General features: G+C 39.6%; 1 pseudogene; it reads right to left on the bottom strand.

Moving 5' to 3' along the window:
• Window positions 1–1,807: 1,807 nt before the first annotated feature.
• LOC114047674 overlaps window positions 1,808–17,421 on the bottom strand; it is a 31,764-nt pseudogene continuing 16,150 nt past the window's right edge.

Raw genomic sequence — 17,421 nt, 5'->3', positions numbered from 1 at the left:
CCAGAAAGAATGATGAGATTTTTGAGTTGGAAGGGACATGAATGATACATAGGTTAGTCCAGTTCATTATATTCATTTTACAGATGGAGAAACTGAGTCCCTGAGGAGTTAAGTGGTTTGTTTTAGGTCATGTAGCTGTTAAATGGTGTGTTAGAACTTGAACTTAGATCTACTGTTTCCCGTGTATGCTTCTTCTAGCGCATCACATTGATATCTTACCATTTTTATAATTTTGCTTTGCAAACCAACTTACCCCGCCATCAGTATTTCTTCCGATTTATCCCAATTGTCAGAGAGTTGCTTTTATTGAAAGTGACTGGAGGTGGGAGGTGGGGCATGTCCAATTCCATTAAAGGTGAAGGGGGTGGGAGGAGAAAAGTTGAAAAAAAGATTACTTCCTTTGTGTTTTGCCTTTTTGTCAATGATTCACTTCATCCAGGTCTGTAAAAACAGCCTAGGATTGGTCCAACTGCCTGCATTATTTGTGGGATGAGACCATGCTCACTAAAACTTGTTTTTCCTTCAGTGTCTAGCATCAATGAACTGTGCAAATAGGAATCAGCATGGTGTGGGAGAAAGAGTAGTGGTCTTGGAGTCAGGAGAGACCCAGGTCTGAATCCAGACTCTGGCACTTGGCTGTGTGAGCCTAGGGAAGTCAAGCTTCAATTTTCTCATCTGTGAGATGGGGATAAGAATCCCTGTAATATCACCCTACAGGGTTACTGTGGGGAATCAGAGGTGAGAATGTATGGCATATCCCTAAAGTTTTTGTGCAATTTTAAGCTATTAATAGCTTAAATTTAAGTTAATATTTAAGCTTTAAGATGCATCCATTAATGTACCTTTGTCTTAGGCTAACCCTGATCTTGCCATATCCTTTTGAAATATTAATTTTCTAGATAAATTAAGAATATAAAGAGTGAAGATACTGAACTGAAAAATTTAATGATGCTTCCCCAACTCTACCCTGCAACAATTGTTACCAAAGCCTTACTCTGCAGGCTCATTTTAGCATATGAACTGACTCATCAAGATAAAGCTTGATTGAGAAGATCATAGATCTAAAATTGGAAGGGACCAGAGAGGCCATGGAGTCCAACCTTCTCATTTTGTAGATGAGGCAACAGAGGCACAGAGCAGTTAAGTTACTTGGCCAGGGTCACATTGCTAGTGTGTGCGTGAGGAGGGATTTGAACCCGAGTCTTTCTGACTTCAAGTCCAGTATTCTTTCTACTACAGTACCACCCAACTTCTTCTTTAGAGGAAGTGTGGTGGGGGTGAAAAGGGGATGTACATTTGGCAGAGACATAATTGCTATGAGGATCATATTTTTTAAAAAGTGTGTATGTGTGTGTCTACCTATGTACCTACTTATCTCCATCATCTATCTAACTATCTATCTGTCTGTCTTTCTTTCTGATCTATCTACTTATCTATCCCTCCATCCACTCCATCTATCTCTATCCATTCATGCATCCATGTATCCACGCATCCATCCTGTCTGTCTGTCTATCTCTCTATCTATTTCCGTCTATTTATATGTATATACATACACATGCAAGATAACTTGTGTTAATCTCAAATGGAAAGCATTAACATTAAAGGAGGTCAGGGAAGGCTTCTTGTAGAAGGTATGATTTTAGCTGGAACCTGAAGGAAGTTAGGAAATGCAAAAGACAGAGATGAGTAGAAAAACATGCTTTTAAATGAAATTTAATTTTATTAACATTAATTAATATTACCTGTATACATCCGAAAATGGCAGTAGACGTACACACAAAAAATATTAATCATTTTGTCCACATAAGGTATGTCTGCTTATTTATTCTACTGAGGTATATGAATGATATGGAATCAGGGTAATAACTTTGCAGTCCTCAAACAGATTACATAGCTAAAGTTTATTTTAATTGGAAGCCTGTGATTTGTGAGTCAAATCTACATGAGAAATATCTGCTGTTAAGTGACTAACTGCTCTAGTACCTAATAAAGCAAAAGCCCGGTGGTAATTCATCTGTCCCTTAACCAATATGTATCACAGTTGGCCCATATGATGGAGATGATGAAAGAAATATCCCTAAAATAACACTAAGGTAAGCGCAATGACAAGAGCCATGCTGGCACCTAAAAGCCAAAATGGCACAGAGGATGGTAGTTGACCATCACGGACAATCTGAGTTCTCAAGGGTTTGATGATGCATTCTCTCTGAGTCAAAATGGCTGTCCTAGCCCTTGCCCATTTCCCAGGTCCCTGAAGGTGGTACTGGTATGGAGTACAAGGACCGAAGAAAATTTTTAAGGCCAACTTGGGATCCCAGAAGAAGAGAGAAAGCAATCTGGGCTTTACTCCTATTTCCAAGGCAATTTCATCCATATAGTCAATGTATTGAACTCGGCGTTCATCACGAAGACTTACCACGAACCTGTAACCAAAAGGGAAAGATGAGAAACCTCAGATCGGAATTTGGTCTCTGACCTTACGTCTTTGAGAGACAGTTTCCACTGTGCTGTGTGGAACTCTGTTAGTGGGAATGTGAGAAAGAAACTGCTAGAAATTTATCTGACAATCTTTGGTTCAAATGCTCTTTTGTGATTATTCTCAAGTACTATTTTTCACATCAAAACTATTTGAAAAGTCACCGACAGGTTTACACAGATGTTTAAAATGGTTTCTTTACCTCCTTACCCAACTCTTGTTCTTGAGAAGGCTTCATTTCACTCTGAAGTTGGTTGTTACTATTAAAGATGTCACCCAGTATTTGGATATTAAGCTCTGCCTCAGGATTCTCCAAGGTCAGAGCCGCATTCCTCTTCTCTCACAGTTTGATACTCTCTTCCTTGGCAAACATGTTCTCCATTTTAAGTCCCTATACAGATGAATCCCAGCCCTTTCTTTATAATTCTGACCTCTTTCCCAAGCTTCAGACTCATATATTACATTCCTTACAATATTTAACTAGACCACAATGCATAGAACAAAGTATGAGATACGTACAAAGGTAAGATGCTGCCATATAGTTGAGGATTTTGAATGCCAGTCAAAGGAATGCAGTGATTTTTTCAGCTCAACATGTCTCAAGTTGAACTTATCTTTTCCTAAAATCTTATGCTTTCTAAGTTCTCCATCGCTGATATTTGTACCCCATTCATCATATGTATTCTAAACCTTTGTGGCACCTTTGACTTTTCTCTCTCTCTCCACTCCCACACAATCCATTGTCAGGTCCTATTGATTATATCTTTGAGATATCTCTAGATTCAATCCCTCCTGTGCTCACTGTTCTCTTAGCTGTCATCCTGGCACAGTGCCCAGAACATGTAGGTAGTCATGTATTAAGCACTTAAATGATTGTTAAGTCATTCAACATCACAGTGTTTTTTAACTGCTGTTGTGCTCACTCTCAGATTACCTTGTATTTTACTACTTTGCATTTATTTTTATCTATTCTCTTTATATTTACTCTGTTTATACTTATGTATGTACTTGGTGTAGGCCCTTGTAACAGTCTTTATAAGTACTACACTCTAGCCATTTGGTACTGTTTGCCATCCTCCACACTTTCCTGGTTCCCCTGTAGGGAAAAAATGTGTCTTTTCTTGTATTTCACTTTGAACCTCTCTTAGGAATTTATGTTCATTTTGGTATTTTGGTAATTCATGTATGTGTCTTACCCTACTTACAAATTTGTAAGCTCAATAAAGGCTACGTCTGATTTAAGCTTTGCATATCTACCAGCATGATGGTCTTTGAAATGATCCTGATGAAGATAATTGTAGTTTATTTCTGATTATCTGTTGTAAGTGATAGAAAAAGTTTTTGAATAAGTATGGGTCAGTGGAAAGAACACGGACTCTGGAATTAGCTAATAAGAGATGGAATCCAACCTCTGATGCTTATGGTCAGACCTTGGGCAAGTCTGTTAACCAACCTGGGCCTCAGTTTCCTCATCTATAAATGAGGAGAGTGGGGCTAGATGGCCTCTGAGGTCTCTTCTGGATTTAGATGATTCTGTGATGTTTGGATATGAAGGGACAGTAGCATAGATGGCATAAATAATTATATATATGAATATATATGCAAATGTATCCATATTTTACCTAGTTCTATGTATGTTTATTTGGTTTTGAATTTGTTCAGGTTGATTGGAGTATATTTGCTTCTCTCCTCCACTCCAGACACAGCGTTTGCCTTAATCCTTTGAAATAGATGGGGCAATCTTTTGATCCTTGCTTTGTTTGTCTAATGTATCTAATTAATAGAACCAAAGGTTGCCAAGGGGATTGACACATACTAAACACTTTGTGCCTGGCATCCTACTGAAGTTAAATAATGGCAGCAATAAGTGTTTTTTAACATGGCCATCTGAAACTACACGTTCAACACACAGATCAAAATTTGCGACCATTAATGATACTATTGAAAACAGAACCAGATAATCTTTTGCACTCTTTTTCAGATTCATCTTTCACGATCAACACAACGTCAAGGAGACCCAAAAGACAAACACATGGTCTAAGCAATCAATTGCTCTTTGCCAACAGTCAGGTTTCTTACTGTTTTTCCAGATAATTTCTTATCCGTTTGATTTCAGTCGTCATGTCACTCGCTGAAGGTAATTTGTTCAGCCCTAAGAAAGAAGATCCAGAATGGGATTAGGACTCTCTGGGGGAACCACTGAATGGAGGGAAGTGGTTTAGGAGAAAATCATTACATTCATACTAGCTCTCTTTGGAAGTTAAATCCAAAGTCCAAAAGTGGAGGATCTCTAAGAATGGCCGCTGGCATGTATAACCTATATCAAATTGCTTGCCTACTCAGTGAGGGGGGAGGGGAAAGAAGGAGGCAATTTGGAATTTGAAATAAAAAAGAATATTAAATTGTTTGCATATGCAATTGGGGAAAATATAAAAAAAGAATGGCATGCTAGATTTCCTGTCAGTGTCAGGTTGTTGCCTTCTTTATAATATTAGATATTTTTTGGGGGGAAGTAGGAGGGAGGTATGGATTGCTTCTTCACCTTTTTTTTCCTCACAACTTCCAAATGTTAACAATGCATTCTGTGATCTTCATGTGTTTCTCTGAACAGTTTTTTTTTCTGAATCTTTTAATGCAGTATTTTGTGACCTGATTCTACCACACCTGACCTTTGAATTTGTGGCAATCACTAACTGTACAAATTAAAGAACACAGTCCTTGACAAAAATATAGTTATTTTCAGCTCTCACTTTGTCTTCCTAAGGCACAAAATAACCTACTGAGACTTCAGTCTGTTACCAAGAAGCACAAGTGGATCTTGTGGTAACAAAGCAAAACTGGAAACAGTGAGGGTGCCCATTGATTGATGAATGACTGGACTAGTTCACCATACTGTATAAGTGTAAAACTTTAACACCTTAAAACAACACTCAGACTTTTGGGACACCCTTCATTATTGCATCCTAAGAAAAGAGAAATGTTGAGGACCTGAGTTCAAATCTGGCCTCAGACCAAGCACTTGACATGTACTAGCTGTGTGGCCTTGGGCAAATCACTTAACCCCGATTGCCTCACAAAAAAAAAAAAGAGAAATGTGAGGAACTCAGAGGAACTCAGGAAAACATATATATATGTGTTTATATATGTATATATATATATAAGTATAAATATATATATTTATATAAGGTGAAGAGAGAACAGGCAGAACTATGAAAATATTCACAACAGCCACAATAACGTAGGGGAAAATTACACTAAAAGATATCAGAATTCAGATGAATGTAATAATCAGTCTTGATTCCAGAAAGCTGGTAGTGAAGTATCTTTCTCTCCTGATAACATAGCAGTGGATTATGAGTATGTGATGCATCATATGCCATCAGACATGGTTCATCTATCATTTAGTTTGGCTTAAATATTTTTGTTATGTCAGAAAAGCATGCCTTTGTATCTTCAGATCTATGATGCCTGATAGAAAGCCTCTCTTCTCAGTATTCTGTAAGTAGTCACTAGGCTCATCTCTCTTTGTAGTGCCTACTGTCATTCTGATATTACCCCCCACCCCTATGCCCCAAAATCAGTTTCTTTGATGAGAAAATTGAAATACAGAGAGTGACTTGCTTAGGATCACATGGTTATCCAATATCTCAGGTGGGATTCAAATCCAGGTCTTTCCGCCTCCATGTCCAGCATTTTATCTAGAAGACTATGCTGAGGTTTGAACACAGGTCCTCAAGCTTCAGAGCCAGTATTCTTTCCACTGTGCCATACTCTTCTGGCACTTTTTCTAATTTTCTTTGCATTTTTTGCTATTTCTCTTTGGTATCATTTCCTGGCCAGTTCCTAAAACTTATAACTCATCTTCCATCCAATTTCATGCTTTTTTGGACTCCCCAGAATTTCCCATCCCTAATGAGGAGGCCACAAATGATAGTTTGAAAAAAAATTGAATTGGAAAATCCCAGCTAAATGTGCTTATAGGACTTTCTACTGATGTTTCAGCTATTATGGGGGCAGCTAGGGAGCCTAGTGAATACTTGGAGTCAGAAAAGACTTATCTTCCTGAGTTCAGATCTGGCCTCAGACCCTTATTAACTGTGTAACTCTGGACAAGTCATTTAACCCCGTTTGCCACAGTTCCTCATCTATAAAATGAGCTGGAGAAGGAAATGGCAAACCACTTCAGTGTCTCTGCCAAGAAAACCCCAAATGGGGTCATGAGGAGTTAGATGTGACTGAAAACAACTGAACACCAACAACAAATTGAGCTGTTATTTCCCTTTAGTAAACTCTGGAAGAATGTGGTGGAAATGATTTCAGAGGTGAAGAGAAGCATGAAGGTCTATCATTTTCCTTTGCCAATTTATTCTGGACCTAAATCCATCCCCCCCCAATCCTCTCCTGCTCAACAGTTACACCAAGCTCAGTGTTGACACCTTCCTAGCAATACAATTTAGCTTTAGTCAGAAGTTGTGATTTAGACACTTGTTTGGTGAGGGATCCAGAACTGTCCTTTTCAGTTTTGCTCATGTATCTGTGGCAGACCCTTGGCAAAGATTAGCATTTGTCGTCCCTCCCAGCTTCCCTTTCACAAGGCTTTTTATTCCTGCTGACACTCCAGCCTCCTCCGATATCTTCTCTGTGTTCTATCTCCATAGAGCCTTGTGTTCTTAGCTTTGTGCTCACAGTTTGAAAAGATCTAGTAAACTCACCTCTGCTATGGTACTAGCTAATAGTGTTACCTCTCCCAAGAATATTTTCATTCAAATAGGGAAGCCTAGGAAATTAAAAAAAAAAGCCTTTCATAACTCAAAGGAATAGATCTCTGATGATAGAATTTGGAGTACTGTAACAGGCCAATGGGCATATTTGGGATTAGATATGGAATCTGATAGAATTTCCTAGAATCACTCAAAGAATACCACAGTTGCTTATCTTTTTTTTTTTTTTGTCTTTGACCCCAGTCCTTCCCATACCGTTGAACACACATGTGGCCCATCAACTCTGGATTTCTGATGTTGGAATAACACCTCCTACTGGCTGCATAAAGCCAATGAATGCTAGTGTTGGTTTTTCCGGTTGAGGAGGGAAGACATATTTAAACAGGGAGTTCTGGCTATCCAAGACAGTTGAATCATTATCCAGGAAAGGAAAAGAGAAAGTATATCCAGTGGCAAAGATAACAATATCAATGCCTTCTTCAGTACCATCCTGGAAGATGGCAGTTGTTTCAGTGAATGTTTTCACATTTGCTTTCACCAGCAGTCTTCCAGCAACTACGTGGCTAGGCAAATCATTGCCGAAAGTAGGTTGATGACTTAGGAATCTGAAAGACAAATAATGAAAAGTAAAAACTTGAGTGTAAACCTCTTTTGGAAATATTATCAAACTGATGTCAATGCTGTCTGATTCTGAGTCCTGCTACGGGCAGAACAGATTCACAAGGATTGCTTCTTCATGTGGAAGGAATTGACCTAGAGATCAGACATGGGAGCTGACTTGGTATTAGAGATCCATTTCTTTAAGTTATTAGATTAGAGGAAACTAAAGAAGGTGTTGATACTTTCTTCGAATTGAAGGTGTCCCCTATATTTGGAGGGTTATCACCTGGAAGATAGGTTAACTTTGTCCTGCTTGACTTGAGAGGGTAGAACTAAGAACAAGGCAGGAAAAATACAAAGAGACAAATTTTCAAAACATTCCTAACAGTTAGAGCTGCCCAATAGTAGAATGGAATGCGTTGGGAAGTATGAAAGTAGCTGTAGTAACTCCCCTGGAGTTAGCTGTTTAAGAAAAGATTTGTCAGTTATATTGTAGTGGAGTGGGGTATGACTTTTTCTTCAGGATGGATTTGACCAAAGTGCCTCTGAGGCCCCTCCAAGTCTAAAATTTTATGATTTTGTGATTTGTGCCTGGAGACATCTAGCTCACTAGCTATGTATGAATATCATGAGTAGGCATGAAAAAGTTAGCCAGTGGTGTGGCCATCACATTTAAAATAAGGTCTGCTTGTGAGATCTTTTTTATCAGAAAAAATTAAGTTTCACTGAACCAGGTCCAAGCAATAATCCATGCAATTCATTTCCAGCACATGCTAATACAATATGATATAGTGCAACAAACACTTATTAAATTCAGAAAGAACTGTTGTCTGACCATGTGCTTCATCTTGTACTTGTAAATATAACTTTGGAACCCAAATATAAACCTTTATGCTTATGGCTATTAAATTAAATTTGATTTGATTTAGACCAATATTCAATTCTTCCAAAACCTGTTTGGATTCTCTCTCTTCCAACCAATTTCCTAGCTATGCTATCTAGATTTTTGTATTTTGAAAATCTGATAAGCATTCCATCCATACTTTTATCTAAGGCACTGGTAAAAATGTGAAGTAGCATAGTACTGAAGACAAATCTCTGAGAATCTGCTGGAGACATCTTTGACTTTGAAGCAGCCATTCAACTAGTTCAGAAGCTCTCTGACTTTATTGTCACCTAGCCTATGCCTCTCCATCTTGTATAAAAGCATTGCAAACAGGACTTTTGCCAAACACTTTGCCAGGCCTTCAGTTAATTATATTAGCATCGTTCCCTTGATCTGCCCACTTAATAACCCATAAGATAAAGAAATGAGGTTAGTTTGACATAATCTGTTCTTGACGAAGCCTCTTTGTGTTCATGGCATTTCCACTCCCCTAGATATCCACTAACCAGACTTTGAATACTTTCTAGAATTTTGCCAGGAATTGAAATAAACATCATTGGCCTACAGATTTTAATTCTATATCATATTTTGACAGAACAATAGCATCTCTCCTATTCTCTGTGATCTTTCAAATATCACGGATTAGAAGGGGAAAGGGTATTGTTTAGTTGTTTTTTCAGTTGTATCTGACTCTTTATAGCCCCATTTGGGGTTTTCTTGGTAAAGATACTGGAGTGATTTACTATTTTCTTCTCCGTCTCATTTTACAGATGAGGAAACTGAAGCAAACAGGGTTAAGTGACTTGCTCAGGGTCACACAGCTAGTAGGTGTCTGAAGCTGGATTTGAACTCAGGAAGAGGAGTCCTGGCACTCCTGACTCCCAGCCCAGCACTCTATTTACTGCGTCACCTAGTTGCAACTGGGGGAAAGGGAAGGTGGATTAAAAAGTGCCTACTGTGCACCAGTCACTGTGCTAAGTATTATGCAAATATTATCTCATTTGGTTCTCACAATACCTGGGAGACCTATAACGTGTGTGTGTGTGTGTGTGTGTGTGTGTGCATGCTATTATTATCCCCATTTTTCAGTTGAGGGAATTGAAGTAGACAGGAGTTGTGACTTGCCCCGAGTCACATAGATAGTAAATATCTGAGGGTAGATTCAAACTCAGGTCTTCCTGACTCCAGGCCCAGTGCTCTATCCACTTCTCCAACGACTCAGAAATAACATTAATCAGTTCTTTCAATAGTGTTGAATGTTCTTGATAGGGTGACTTGGCTGTTAGTTCTTCTCTCAACCATTTCCTTGGATTTCTACTATTAGACATTTTTGTCCTATCCTTTTCATCCCTGACATAATTCTCTTTGGAGGACAGAAATGAAGGCAACATGAATTTTATGACTCCAAACCTGGGCGTATGTGTCTTACAAAGGGTCAATGAGGGAGGAGGGTTACACTTACATTCATTGGTAGTTTGGGAAGCTCCATCTCTATGTCACATGCCCTTGCTATTTCTAGCCTATGCCCCTATTTGGGACTGGAGGAAAAAGCAGCCTGAGGAGAAAGAAAGGGCAGCATGGCATGGATAGAGTACTAGGCTTGGAGTGAAGAGGACACAAGTTCAATTCCTGCTGTGTGACCCTGGGCAAGGCATTTAATTTCTAAGAACTTCAGATTTCTCATCTGTAAAAAGGAGTTGAACCAGATGACCTTGGAGGTCCCTTCCAGCTCTAAATCTATGATCCTGGTCACAAGCCATGAGGACCGAGTAGGGAAAGACTGATCCCTCTCCTGGGTTTATGGAAGTTGGACCTGGACAATCCACTATCCACTTCTGAGTGTCTTAACAGACTTGCCCAAATAGCCAATAGCCAAAGTGAATTACATTGATTAAAATTTCAAAGGAATACCGATGATGAGGCTGCAGACCGTACACAGCATGATTAAACCTTGCGTTTAATTTGTCTTCGGCCAATTTGTTGATAATGGAGTTGCTTAGACGTTTTTTGATGATATTCTTAAAGCGTGTGATAAGGACAGTATCCTGGGGATGTTCATTATCCCACACACGGTGCCGTATCCACGATCCTCATCGTGTGCTGAGGAACACCTGGAAGAAAGAAAAGCTAAGAAAGCATTCTCTTATAAGATAGCCCTATCTCAATGCCTCAGCTGCCTTGAATTGAGGCCAAGACACACGCATTGTTTCATTTGTTCCTATTGGCCCTGAAGTTCAGTTGTTTCAGTTGTATTTGACTCTTCAAGACTCCATTTGGGGTTTTCTTGGCAAAAGATATTGGAAAATTTTGCCATTTCCTTTTCCAGCTCATTTTACAGATGAGGAAACTGAGGCAAACATGGTTAAGTGACTTGCCCAGGATCACACAGCTAGTAAGTGTCTGAGGCCAGATTTAAACTCAGGAAGATAAGTCTTCCTGACTCCAGGTCCAGCACTCTGTGTACTATGGCATCACCTAGCTGCCCCATTGGCCCTGAAATGCAGCCATTAATATATTCAAAAAATATTTATTCAGTGCCTGCTATGTGCCAGGCACTGTTGTGGCACTGGGGGGTACAAAGACAAAAATAATGCCTTTATTATCAACTCCCCTGTACAAAATGTGAAAACCAAAGTTCAAGGTGGGTAAAGGTCATATAAACAAATGGCGGCAGAATCCTGGTCTCCAGGATGGTAGCCCAGGGATTCTTCTACCCCAATGACATCAACACCTCTTACTTTAAGTGTGCCAGTTAGTGTTTTTGAGGAGCAATGCTAGAATGAGACTTGTGTGTGTGTGTGTGTGTGTGTGTGTGTGTGTGTGTGTATGGATCAAAGAGTCTCTCTCTCTCTCCCTCTTCCTCCCTCCCCCATTCTCCCTCTCTCTCTTTCTCTCTCTCTGTCTCCCTCTCTGTCTCTCTCTTTTTTCTCTTTCTATAGATATACACATACACACATGTATATGCACACATATGCATATTTATATATACATCTTTCTATATCTCCAATATATATATAGATATATCTATGTATCTATATTCATCTACCTATATCCTTTTTAGCCTTATTTCATCTCATACCCTTTTCCACATTCTATGCTCAGTCAACCTGGACCTGTAGCTATACCCTAAATGTTATTTCCTGCCTGCACGCATTTACCCTACACCTGAAGTACACTCCCTCTTGACTTCTAACCCACTCCCCACCCCCGTCTCTTGCCACAGGCAGGTGAACAGGGCTATGCAGAGAACCAAATGAGAGTAAATAGTTTAAACCTTCCCTAGGCATGCTAAGATATCCAGGACCATTTACTTTACACCATACTTGTTGGCTAGCTGAAGAAAAAAGTACAAATCCCAGTGCCTTAGTGAGGGGCTGAAATCCTTCCCCCTCTGAGAAACTCAGCACAGTCCTGCCCACCTGAACCAAATGACTAAACTCATACCAATCTAGCCTTGTTGCCTCTTTTCTCTACTCTAGCTTCAGAAGTAAAGCATACCTTCTTGAGGGCTGATAATATTTTGGTTGATGATAAGCCTTTTTTTGGTGCTAATGTGGTCTGAGGAAAGTTGGGTGAAGTGTTTAAGGATGGACAGCTAGTGGCCCAGGTTCAGGTAGCATTTCAAAGTATTGGCTGACAAATCTGATCCAAAAGGTTCTGTACAATGCATGTATCACAGATGCAGGATTAAAAACGGAATAATAAAGGCAAACCTGTTTAGCTACATGGCTGAGCTCACTGGCCACATCTGCTCAGGTATTTCCAAGGCCAACCACAAGTATTCTCTTCCCTTTAAATTTCTCTGGACTCTTATACTCATGGCTGTGGAAATAGAGGCCTGTGAATTTCTTAATGCCTACAAATCAAGATCAAAGATTTAGTCAAACCCTGGACATAAATATGTGGGGAAAAGATGTACTTTTATAATTGCTTTGCAACTTTTTGGGTAAATTTTTTAGTAAATATTTTCTGAAACCAGTTTCTCAGCTAGATATTTCCAAACTGTGTAAATCTCACCTTTGCTGATCTTCTGTCATCAATATTGTTGACTGTGTCTACCCAGGGAAAAGAACGTTATTTAATGCAATGACTAGAAACATTTATTCATTGCTCAGCATATGGAAAAGCACTATTAGGTGATGGAGAGGAAATGAGATAAATGATCAGATAATCCTTGTCAATAAGGAGTATCCATCTTTGTAACTTTTCTGAGAGCAATTTCAGTAGCATATAGAGCCAGAGGCGATATTGTGGAAGGCTTAACTAAGTCAGTGGTAGATAGTGGAGGGAGAGGCAGCAAGTTTGGAGAATTCTTTGTAGAAATTTAATATTGTAAGAGAAGAAAGATCAACAATGATATCTTGAGAGGCTGATGATGTCATAGGAGGTTTGTTTTTTAAGTGTAGAGTGGGGATAGGGTTGACAAGGGAGTTTTCTGATCAATTCAATGTTGCTTCAGGGAGTGAGCCTTTGGGACTTTGGTGACATTTTCCTGTAGAGGATGTGGGGTGTTCAAATTGACAACCAAATGGAGAAGATTAAGGGCCTCTCTTAGATAATGGCGATAATTTGGCTGGTTTAGGCTCCTTATTCCCCGCTTCTTCAACAAAAAATTCACCCCTGCAAATGATAGACCAACGAGCTTGACTCTGATTTCTGAAAAAATTCCAGAAGGAATTATTAAAGAGATGGTTAGTGAACAATTAACAAAGCTGAAGTAATTGCAAAGAGTCAGGGTGTTTTTAACAAGAAAAAAATTTTCTTCCCTTAATCTCTCACTGATCTCTTTGTAATCCCCACTTCATATTACTGCCAGAGTAATCTACCTCAAGTATGTATCTGAACAAATCAGTGCAGAGGGGATTGGCCATCCTCACCAATAGCTGCTAGTCTGCTACCTATCAGTAGATAGGCCAGCCTAGGTGAGGCAGTAGGTACCCTGCAGGAGAGGGAGGAAGCTTGTATCAGAGGAGTCAGGCCACTACTACTGCCTTGACTACCACCTTCTCTGTGGCCTGGAAGGAAACAGCCCAGGACCCTGAACTCAAGAGCGATAGGAATAGCAATGATCTCAAGACCATTAGTCCTGATTCCAATTCAATCCTATGGAGCCATCATTAAGAAAGCAACTCTTGTAGAGAAAAGGTCAACCATCTCCATCAATTGCTAACTAATTACCATGTAAAGGGAAGGTGAATCAACCTAGTTAAAGCAGTAGGGCATATTGAGGGAGAATTGGTATGTGTCAAGTATGTCAGGCCACAGCTACCACCTCAACAACCACCTCTACTGAAAGCCAGATGGAGAGGGTCATGAGCCCAAGTTCTCTGGAGTGTTGGTGTCCCCAAGGATTATTATTCCTACTTCCAGCTGGAGACCCCATAGCCATTATTGAGGGGAGAAATCACTGTGGAGATGGGGGGTGTCCATCTTCTTTGCTACCACCATCAATTGTCACTGATGGGCAAATATGCCCAAGAGCCCTGGAAGAAGGAGGATTCCCTCCCTTACCTCCCCTCCTTACTCTCATCTAGCCTATCCCTTGAAGCCATCATCTTGGTAAACACTTCCTATAGAGATGCAGCCTGGTAACTATTTCTGAGGGTGTTGATGCCACAAGCTACTGAAGACCCCAAAATGATGGTTCTGACCATCAAAGTCCTTAGCTTTGTCAAATGGTTCAATATCAGAAATGAATATGATTTTGTCAATGTAAATGACCTCAAAGAATATGCATTATTACCTACTTTGCTGCTATGTCCTAAGGACCATGGAACTCTTCACATCTGACTCATAGATGAAACCTCTAGTATGCACTGTCTTCTCTATTTAAATGTAAGCTCTTCAAGAACAGGGACAATCTTTCCTTTCTATTTGTATCTCTAGCATTTAGCATAGTGCTTTGCACATAGCAAGTACCTAATAAATACATTTTCATTCATTCATTCATTCATTCATTCATTCATTCATTCATTCATTCCTTCCATGAAGCCTTCTCTAATCTCCTCCATTGTTAATATCTTTCCCTTGACATCACACACTTTTTTAGTTTATACCTCTTTAATTCACCTATACAATATTTTTGCATATTCTACTTATCTGTGTGAGTTTCTTATCCCCTGACTAGATTATAAATGCCATGAAGAAAGGATCGATGTCTTGTCTAGTTGCTAGAACTCTCTCTTTCCTCAAGTAATGTTGCATCTGCTATTCTGTAACTAAGTTAACTGTTGCATCCTCCCAATAAAATGTAAGCTTCTTGAGGGTAGGGTCCATTTTTAGTTTTGTCTTTAACCTCTATCACCTTACGCAGTGCCTCATACATACTAGGTATCTAAACAATGCTTATCAATTGAACTGTTACATCCTTTGTATTTCTCCTGGTGCTTAGCATAGTGTCCTGGTCAGAACAAGTGCTTAACAAGTGTTTGTTGAATTATGACATCAAGGGACCAAAGCTTTGGCTCTATACTCACGAACACAGCATCCACTATACCTATGACAAGCTGAGGAGGCAGTGGTTTCATTTGTGGTACCAACACCAAATATTCTTTTCCCAGCAAGGACATAAACATAAAATCTTTTGTACCTCCCAGTTTTGTGCAACAGGTTTTAACTGTTCCCTCAACAAATTACCCTAGAGGACCCACAACTACTACTGTGGCTGCCATTACTTTGACCACTTTTCTACCTCTGTAACACAATATGTTATATCCTAAAGAGGAAGAAGCCAAAGAGATTTTAATGACTAGAGTGGAGATCCAATCTTCCTTGGAAACCCATAGATTTTTGAAATACTATAAAAACAAAAGTCACTCATTTCTCCCCATCTGAGATATTATTTAGAAATTTTCTCTTGAAGAATAAAGATTCTTCCCATCTTTCTGGATGACATACCTGGAAAGCACTCCAGTGGCAAATAGGGGTTGCTATAATAAGCACTGCAAATCATGATCCCATCAAAGATGCAGTATTTCTGCTTCCCATCAGCCTCTACCACAACATTCCACTGGCCAGTGGAAGAGAAATCAGAGTGCTTCCTTATGTTGCTCACCTTTGACTGAGAACAAAGAGTCAAAGATAGGTCACTCTGTCCTTCCATCATTTCCCAGAAGTCCAGACCCTGATGTATATATTACTTCACAACTCCTGTCTCCTGACAAGTTCATGTTCTTCAGAGTCTGAAGAAGACCTTGAAAGAGCTCATTTGTAGAAGATCTTTACAAGTGCCATCCTGGCAAGAGACTGAGGATGTCCCAGACCCCAAAAGTGCTTAGTTTACTACTCTCCATGGTCCAACATAGTTAATAGGACAGAACTAGTACCCAAGTCTCCCAGTCTAGAGTTAAGTGGTAGAGTGCACAGAGTACTGAACTAAATTCAGGAAGATCTGAGTTTACAGCTTGCCTCAGATACTTGCTAGCTCTGTGACCTTAGGCATGCAACTGAACCTCTGTCAGCTTCAGTTTTCTCATTTGTTAAATGAAAATAATAGTAGCACTTACATACCAATGCTATTGTGAGGATCAAATGAGATATCATATATAAAGTACTTTGTAACCCTTAAAGTGCTTTATTTTTGTGGTTGTTGTTCAGTTGTTTCAGCTGTGTTTGACTCCTCATGACCCCATTTATGGTTTTCTTGGCAAAGATACTGGATTAGTTTGCCATTTTCTTCTCCAACTCATTTTGCAGGTGAGGAAACTGAGGCAAAACAGGGTTAAGTAACTGGCCCATGGTCACACAGCTAGGAAGTATCTGAAGCTAGATTTGAACTCAGGAAGATGAGTCTTCCTGACTCCAAGCCTGGTGCTCTGTGCACTATGGTACCACCTAGCTGCTCCCCAAAGTGCTATATAACTGCTAGCTATGATGATGATGATGATGATGCACGAGACAGTATGTTTTCTATGAGAGTTTTTCAGGAAAAACACAGTTTCCCGCTTTGATGAAAATTGTAATGACTTCCAGCACTGATTTGAACTGTGCCTCATGTTGTTCTGGCCCACATGGACTTCTGCCGTGAATAGTCAGCACACAACATTCATGCTCTTCCTTTACTTACCAAGAAGTGGATATATCTCAGGAGGTCAAAATGTTGGCATACATCCTAACATAATCCATCATTTTGGAATGGTGCAAAAAGTTGGGATAATGGTCAGGAAATAGATAATCACTGTAGGCTGTCAACTCCTTACAGCTGTTACTGGTCACAGATTGTAGATGTTGGTAGATAGATATTGGCTTTCCAGCTTCTGATTTTTCCTACAGGGAACAAAAGAATTGTCAATGTCTTTGAGGAAAATGTGATCATGGAGAATGAAGAAAACCTCCTGGTATGACAAAAATTGGATCTACTTTCTGAATCTACTACTTTCCTCATCTCTAGAGTAGCACTTTGATATAGGAGTTGTATTATCTGTGAATCCGTGTGTGTGTGTGTGTGTGTGTGTGTGTGTGTGTGTGGTTTCAGATTATTTCAGGCCTAGTATTACCTGATCCAGATTTCCTTTCCAGGGTGCAGCTAGGTGGTGCAGTGGATAGAGTACTGGCCCTGGATTCAGGAACACATGTAGTTCAAATCCGGCCTCAGACACATAACACTCTAGCTGTGTGACCTTGGGCAAGTCACTTAACCCCGTTGCCTAACAAAAAACAGAACAGATTTGTTTTCTAGCCCCAACTTACCTCATCTACTCCCTTTCACATGCTCTATGTTCCAGTCAACTTGGATTACT

This window comes from Vombatus ursinus, unplaced genomic scaffold (genome assembly GCF_900497805.2).
Source record: "Vombatus ursinus unplaced genomic scaffold, bare-nosed wombat genome assembly UNPS02014789.1, whole genome shotgun sequence".
In the NCBI taxonomy this organism is placed as follows: Eukaryota; Metazoa; Chordata; class Mammalia; order Diprotodontia; family Vombatidae; genus Vombatus; species Vombatus ursinus.
Note: the sequence above shows the minus strand (reverse complement) of the source record. Positions and strands in the feature narration are given on the sequence as shown.